General features: G+C 30.8%; 1 pseudogene; it reads right to left on the minus strand.

Moving 5' to 3' along the window:
• Positions 1-1,437, minus strand: part of LOC106761556 — a 5,798-nt pseudogene extending 4,361 nt beyond the window's left edge.
• Between the last annotated feature and the right edge of the window lie 6,898 nt (positions 1,438-8,335).

Consider the following 8,335-nt stretch of genomic DNA (forward strand, 5'->3'; position numbering starts at 1 on the left):
AAAAATAGGAATAATTAAGCTCAATTAATTCAAATTAATTAAAATCAGAATTATTGGTCTAATTAAGCCCAAATGGTGAAAATGACACAATAACTGAGAATTAAGCGCAAATCATCAACACAATTCGACGCGAAAAACTAAGTTAATGGTATAAAATATCGACTCATCATCGGCGCCCCAGGATAACCGTCGTCTACTTCCCTGACAGGAAATGAAACGTCAATACGATCAGCGCAGTAGACGTCAGCGCCCCTTGTGTCCGACGTCTAATAGGCAGATTAAAAGTTTTATTCGACGTCACATTAGTAATATAACCGACGTCTACGTGACTATAGACGTCAAACTCTGTAGCAACCGATGCCTAATTTCATGTTAAATAAACCGCAGACTCGGAGGAGTTTCGTGGCATTGCAGTTTCGCCTTACAGACTCGCCTCATTTAATCGTCTTCCTCCTCTCCTTTTTCTCTCTTGCGCCATTGCATTCTAGTTTTTGGTAACATCATCGTCTTCCTCCTCTCCTTTTTCTCTCTTGCGGCATTGCATTCCAGATGCATGTTTTCTTATTTAAACCGTTTAAACTTTGTTTAGACCGATTATATTAGTATTCTGGTTCAACTGATTAAAATTTGTTTTCCTTTTGTTGTGTTTTAGTGCAGTTTTGTTCCTCTCTTGGGGTAACGCAACACCACATTCTTCCTTTGCTAGCTGCCTCCCTGAAAAAGCGGCGTCTTTTGGATTTCTCGTGGTGTTTCGACCCAAAAACGACCCTGGGTTGTTGCTTAGTTATCGTTTCACCGTAATATTTCCCTCTTGCGGTTGAAAATGGAACTAGGCAAGAACCGAGGTTCGGTTTTGGGTTCAAATGTCATGAGAAATTCAAAAGACGCAAGCTTTTTTTGGGGGGAAACTAGCAAAGAAAGAGTATGCTACTAGGCTATCCAAAGATAGGAACAAAACTACACTAAACACAACCACTATATTAGACGTCGGTTTGACATGTTCGATGTCTTTATGTGCTCTTAGACGTCGGTTATTGCTTGCTCTAACGTCTATATATTGCCTTTAGCCGTCGGTTTACACGGCTACACCGACGTTTACGGACGTCGGACATTACACTAACTGACGTCTGTATAAACGTCTATTATGTGGATGTTCGACGTCCCGTAACGTCACCGATATAGACGTTTGTTGTGAAGAAGACGTCAAAAACTCAAAAAAACCGACGTTAAACAGTGTTTTTCTACTAGTTAATAAAAAAAATATTCAATCAAAACAAAATAAGAACAAAGAGAATTATGAGTAAATATTTTTTTGTTAGACTAAATGTGTATTAGTAATTTTAAAATAAAAATGGTTAGGAGTACGAAGATAAAGCATACATGTTCTCATCTCCAAACTCGATTTAGAAAATCGAAAACTGTCTTTACCATCCTCATGTCCGATTAATGAAGGTATTTCGCATAAATTTGAACAATACCCACATTTATATATATATATATATATATATATATATATATATATATATATATATGAGTTAATTTATCCTCTCTGACATAAATATAAGAAATCAATAAGCCAATTGTTAGGAAAAAAGGTGGAAAAAAAAGACGTTTCAAGAACCAAGTAGAATCGAGAAGAGAAATCGAGCAAATGACTCTCTTAAGAGAACGAAGTTTGACCAAAATAAAAGACGAAAAAAAAATTAAAACAAAAAAATATTGAGAGAAGGAGAATTCAAACAAAGGTTTTGTTTACAGAAAGAGATTATATTTATTAATTGTTGTAAAACCGGAAATCAACTAGAATATTTAACATTATATATACAATTTAAAATAATTACTTTAATTTAAATTTTTTTATTTTATTTAATTATGTCAAGTATTTGTCAGAGGAAAAATATAAATAAATGAATCAAATATAAAGAAAAGAGTGACAAATTGGCCATACCCTTCAAATAGTCTAACAACAATATGAATAGAAAAATAACTAATTCAATATTAATTATAATAATTTAGATCATCACTTTCATTAATTTTCTTTATCAGTTCTTGTCCATCCATAGTAATTAATTAATTGCAATTCACATTCTTACTGATCTTTCATTCGTCATCTTTCATTCTTCATTTTATCTTTATTTTGATTCCTCAATCTTTCGGACCAATTTGTTTTGATTGTATTGACTTAATTCAAATTTTTAATTTTAGTATGACTTATAATTCTGTTCACCATTTTTTAAGGAAATATTTGTTGGATTATTTTTTATATAAAATTGTCATTTAATTTAAAAATTCCAAGTTCGTGTAAGTTACCTTTCTTTTTCCACATCTTCAGATAAGTCCATAGATTGGAATAAAATTATTGTCCTAAAACTTTTCTCACGATTTGATTTATTCTACAAATACCAAATTTGTGTTCATACTATAAAACTGTACCATTTCATTTGATAGCAATTTCATTGTGGATGCCATGTAATTTGTAGTTTATTTTGTGCACATCTAAAAGGTACTATGACGCTCAAGTTAGTAATTAATCAGATTATGTCACACTAAAATCTTATATTCGCAATAAATGTAATCACTTATTTTCTTACCTTTGATATCTATTTATAAGTTTCGAAATGGACTTATGATTAATAGAATTCTAATCACAATCCAATTACGGTCCAATTCTCACTACAAAAAAAGAAAAGCAGTGATCTGAACGGGAGATAGAACACTTATAAACTAAAATAATTCAAATATAATGTAAAAATATTTAAAATTAAAAATATACCATCCCGTGTTTAATCAGTAATTTTGCATGCAAAACAAATGGAGAAAATAGAATAGAAAATGTCTGGAAAGGATCCAATATCTTCATTTCATATACCATACGGTATACAAATATCACCTTTTTACAGTACAAATTCACAAGGTTTACAAATTTCATATTTGAAAAAGTAACAAAGAATTGTTGTTGTTATCTTAAATATAATTTATATTTTGTTAACTTAGAAAAAAGGAAGTTTCCTTTTTTATTTGTCAATATTTCTTTATAATTTGTAATTCAGTCAATTTACCATAGCGAACTTATTACCTATCTGGATTATTATTATTATTATTATTATTATTATTATTATTATTATTATTATTATTATTATTATTATTTTTACGTAGAACTTAATAAATTTATAAAACAAAATTAAAAAAAATGATTTCACAAAATTTTATAAAAGATCACACAAAACATAAAAATTTTCGAATGGTATTTGTTTTATTTCTACATAGAAATAAATAACGTTATTTTGTTACTCATATGTAAACTGTTGGACCATGTTAATTTGAACTCTTTCTATGTCAAATTACCATCTTGCTATTCATAAACGAAGCTATATTACAACTTGTTTATAAACAATTGCCTTGCGAAATGCATTTTCAGAGTAGTTTTTTAATTTTATTATCTTTCGAATATTGGCTTGTTATTATCAGTACTTTTTAAGGAAACATTTGATAGATTATTATTTTTATATAAAATTGTGGTTTAATCTAAAAAATACAAGTTCGTGGTAGTTACCTTTGTTTTCAAAAGTCTTCGGGTAAGTCAATTGATTGGAATATAATTATTGTCCCAAAAAGTTTCCCAACCATTGATGATGAGGAAAGTGAAAAAGGTGGAAAAGTGGAGGGACTTATTGTAACGATGCCTCCAATAATTCTGAAATAGAACATGGTTATTGACTTAGACTTTGATAAAGCATGGTCTTTTATGATTTGTGATTATTTATATTATATTTAATTATTGATGATTTAAACTTTATTGTGATGAGTTATGTTTATTTTGACTTAGTAAAAAATGACTCAAATAGTAATACTTGATATTTTCATTCTATTTGGAATGCTTTATCAATATATGATTGACTTTATGGTACTTTTAATATCAAAAAGTATATATTTATATAGTAATTAAGTGTTATGGTTACTGTTTGCAAAGATGAAACTTTGTTTTCATTAACTTCTTTATTTGCCACTCGCTTAATTGAAGTATAATTGATATTCACCTTATTTAATTTACAATTGAACCTTGCTTAGTTGGAATAATAGTGTTTGATTAAATTTTATTAGTTTTCCTTATCCTTTTTTAAGTTACCTTTTTTTTTTTGCGATATTTTTTACATTTGTTCAATTACTCCAAACTAATTTACCATAACAAAGTCATTTGCTAATAATATTCATTGGAGAAGTGATATGATAGCGGTTGTTTTCAACAATCGGTACTGGTTTTACATGTTAGCATAAAGCTGAATAGCAGAAATTTTGATGATGTCCCAAAGTTAAGTCTCAAATGTTTTTATTGTAGGAAGATCTTCATGAAGACTTGTTTTTATGTTAAAATTTTTGTATTTTAGTAGATTGATGTATAGGATGGGTTTATACTTGATTCTGAGTATTGTTTGCCTTAGGGTGTGTTAAAAATTGTTTTGAATTAGAAAACCTCATTTTATACTCAAAATAATCGATTAACACTTATGATAATTGATTATCAATAATCGATTATGACTTGCCATAATCGATTATCATGAGCAATTGTGAGAATTTTTAAGCAAGTTTTTTACCGTTGTGCATTCAATGATGCATAATCGATTACCATATCAGGATAATCGATTATTACACGCTAAATAGTTGGCAACGAATTTTTGGAGGTATCCTTGAGTGAGATCTCTATAAATTTGGTATTCGAAATTCTTATCTGCTTTGTGCGGTGATAAGTGTTCTAGGGTTTGTATAACCTTTGTGTTGTGGCTTTGAGAACTTGGCGTGTTGGCATAGAGTGAGAACTTTCACTAGGAGTGTTATTGATATTGTTGCTGTTGTTGAGTTGAAAGTCTGTCATCCTTTGTGAAGATTCAAAGGAGGTATTCATTCTTTGTGAAGATTCAAAGGAGGGTGTCATCTTTCGTGAACCATTTGCAGGAGGTGTTCATCTCTTGTGGGTTACAAGGAAAGTGAGCTTCATCTCTTAGGGTAACAAGAGAGGTGTTCTAACCTTCAACTTGTTTATTTTCTTTGTGATAGTAACAATTTGCTGGTTTGTGCTAGTGAAACGTTAATCCTCGGTTGAGATTAACAACTGGATCTAGGATCTGTGTGATCCGAACCATTATAAAAATTACCTGTGCAATTTTCTCTCTTCCTTACTCTTTAAATATGTTTAAATTGTTTTAAGGGATTTTTATATTTACGAGAAAATTATTAAAAGAACGATTTGCGATAAAAAACCAATTCACCCCTTCTTAGTTTGTTTAACGCGTTAATCATTCTGCTGCGCTGCTTTGACATTACAATCGAGACAATTTTTCTGCAGTTAAAAAAAATTCGAAGCGCTACACACAAAAATAAAAATAATGAGTTTCTGGCAACGGTTCTGAAAATAACAAAGGTCATAGACCTTATCTGATTTAAAACAAGGGTTAAATATGTTTTTAGTCCCTATACTTTGGGGCGATTTTGGTTTTAGTCCCTCTTTCAAACTAAGGTACAATTTAGTCCTTCAACTTTAGAAAACTCTGGTTTTAGTCCTTTTTACCAAATTTTTTTAACTTTATTAAAACCAAAATTGCCCCAAAGTATAGGAACTAAAAACATATTTAACCCTTAAAACAATTAATTAATTTAAAACACTTTAGGCCTTAATTATGATGAAAATCGGTGTCAGAAACTTTTTTCTACTTCAGTTATGAAAATAATCGAGATCAAAAGTTGTTTGTTTTTTAAAAGATATTTTTTTTTCTGAAATGATATTTAGCTTCTTCGGTTATGACATCAACTGATGGCGAATGCTCCTTTCTGCTTTAGTTTTGACTATAACTTAAGTCTAATGTTGATGATTTTTTTTTATATATTTTTCTTGTTTCTATTTCATCCTAATTATCTTAAATTGTCCAACGGAACAATTCAAAATTCAATACCTAAAAATTATTAGTATTGTCTCCTTTTGTGTTAATTTTTTTAAAAAAACATTTATTAAAAAATCTTGGAGACATTAAATAATTTTTGTATTGAATCTCAAACGGAAAACTAAGGCTCACTCAATACAACAATATATTTAAGCATATAATTAATCATATATCCAACACAAAAAAAAAGTAAACAACATACCTGAAAATTTTAGGCTCATATTAAAAATAAACTTTCAAGATAATAATAGAAACTTGAGAGCATGGAAGACGGGCAACAATGGAGAAGGATGAACACCATGTTTTTGGATAAATATTGATAATCCCATCACAATGCTACAATACATAGACACAAATATCAACAATACATTAATATAAGAAATGAATGCAAACACAAGAATACAAAAAAAAAAAATGACGACAATCACACTTACCACGGTTGATGAGGCAAATGAAGAGCAATGGCGACAAGCAATGAACTCAGCGTGACAGTGATAGTGAGGTGCAAAGCAGTGATGGTGGCCTTTGAGTTCAGAGACGAAGTGAGTCAAGTAATGGATGACGGTAGTAGTTCACAAAGGAAGGAAAAAGAAAATTGTGAAGTGGTATCATGTGTTTCTTTTTAAATCTTGATGAAATTTGTTGTCTTGGTTGTTCAGTAGAAAGTGGATATGACAATTCAAATAATCAAAGTCATAAGTTCTGCTAAAAAAAAAAAAATAGTGATAATTTTAAAATATTTTGAAAATTTTGGTACGCCTTTCAATCTCGGTTTATCCCCAACCGATATGTGCTTTTTAGATTAATAAATAAATAAAAAGCGTGATTTTTGAAAATTTTTGAAAATTTTAAAGTATTTTTGAAAATTAACCATCTTGCATGCATTAATTGATAATTTTGATATTATTTAAATTATTGAAATCTTGCATGCATTAATAACATTACTGGATTATAAGTTGAAATGAAATGTCATTAATTTTTTTATTATTTAAACAGAAAAAAAAATAAACTGAATTGCAAAAGTAACTTAATGAGTCATACTTATAAATAAAATAAGGGTTGTTTTAGTACATTATTTCTGGACCACAAAACTTAGTTGATTTGATGAATAAAAATGGAAACAGGCAAACACCACGACGAGGAGGAGTTAGAATAAAGTAAGGGAAAGGCAGAGTGAAAAGAATAGGTAATGAAGGAGTTGGTGTGAGTATAAATGTGGGTATTGGGAATGATAAATTCATAACACATATCAATCTAATTCTATACTATTCACTCTCTCTATTTCATCATCATGAATATTCTCAAAGTCATTATGTTTTTGTTTGTGGTGAGTGTAGTGTTGCGGGTTGCTTATGGACAACACCATATCAGATGCATTCCGAAGGAGAGGGAAGCACTCCTTCAATTCAAGGCTGCCATTGTCGATCCCTACGGCATGCTCTCATCTTGGACCACTCCCGACTGTTGCCAATGGGAGGGGATTCGCTGCACCAACCTCACCGCTCATATTATAAGCCTCCACCTTCCTGGACAATATAATGAATCTCTTTCTCTTGGTGTTTATTATGAAGTCTCACAACGTTACATCAGCGGAGAGATCCATAAGTCGTTAATGGAGTTGCGACACTTACAGTATTTGAACCTCAGTTTCAATTATTTTCCACACACTAATATTCCAGAGTTTCTTGGCTCTCTTACCAACTTGAGATATCTTGATCTCTCTTCATCTTATTTTAGCGGACAAATTCCAACTCAGATAAGTTCTCTTTCTCATTTGAAATATTTGAATCTTGCTCATAATTATTATTTGAATGGTTCAATCCCTCGTGCAATTGGAAATCTCTCTCGGTTGGAGTATCTTGATCTCAATGGCAATTCTTTTGAAGGATACATTCCTTCTCAACTAGGAAACCTTTCAAATTTGCATAAACTCTATCTTGGAGGATATGATGGTGATCTCAAGATTGTCACTAGTGATCAATGGTTATCTAATCTTAATTCTTTAACCCATCTTTACTTGGATTCCATCTCTAATTTTAACAGTTCTCCTAGCTGCCTTCGAACCATTGCCAAGCTACCAAAACTAAGAGAACTCAGTTTATCTAAATGTGGCCTTTCTGATCATTTCCTCCTTTCATTCAACCCTTCCAACTTCAATTTTTCTACTTCCCTTTCTGTCCTTGATCTTTCTGGAAACTCCTTCATACAACCAATGGCATTCCAGTGGGTGTCAAACACCACTTCCAACCTTGTTGAGCTTGACCTTAGTTCGAACCTCTTGAAGGGTTTGACATCAAATCATTTTGGCTTGGCCATGAATTCCCTTGAGCACCTTTACCTCTCCTTTAATGTGTTAAAGGGTGAAGATTTGAAATCATTCATGAATATATGCACCCTACATT

This window comes from Vigna radiata, chromosome 1 (assembly GCF_000741045.1).
Source record: "Vigna radiata var. radiata cultivar VC1973A chromosome 1, Vradiata_ver6, whole genome shotgun sequence".
Taxonomy (NCBI): Eukaryota; Viridiplantae; Streptophyta; class Magnoliopsida; order Fabales; family Fabaceae; genus Vigna; species Vigna radiata.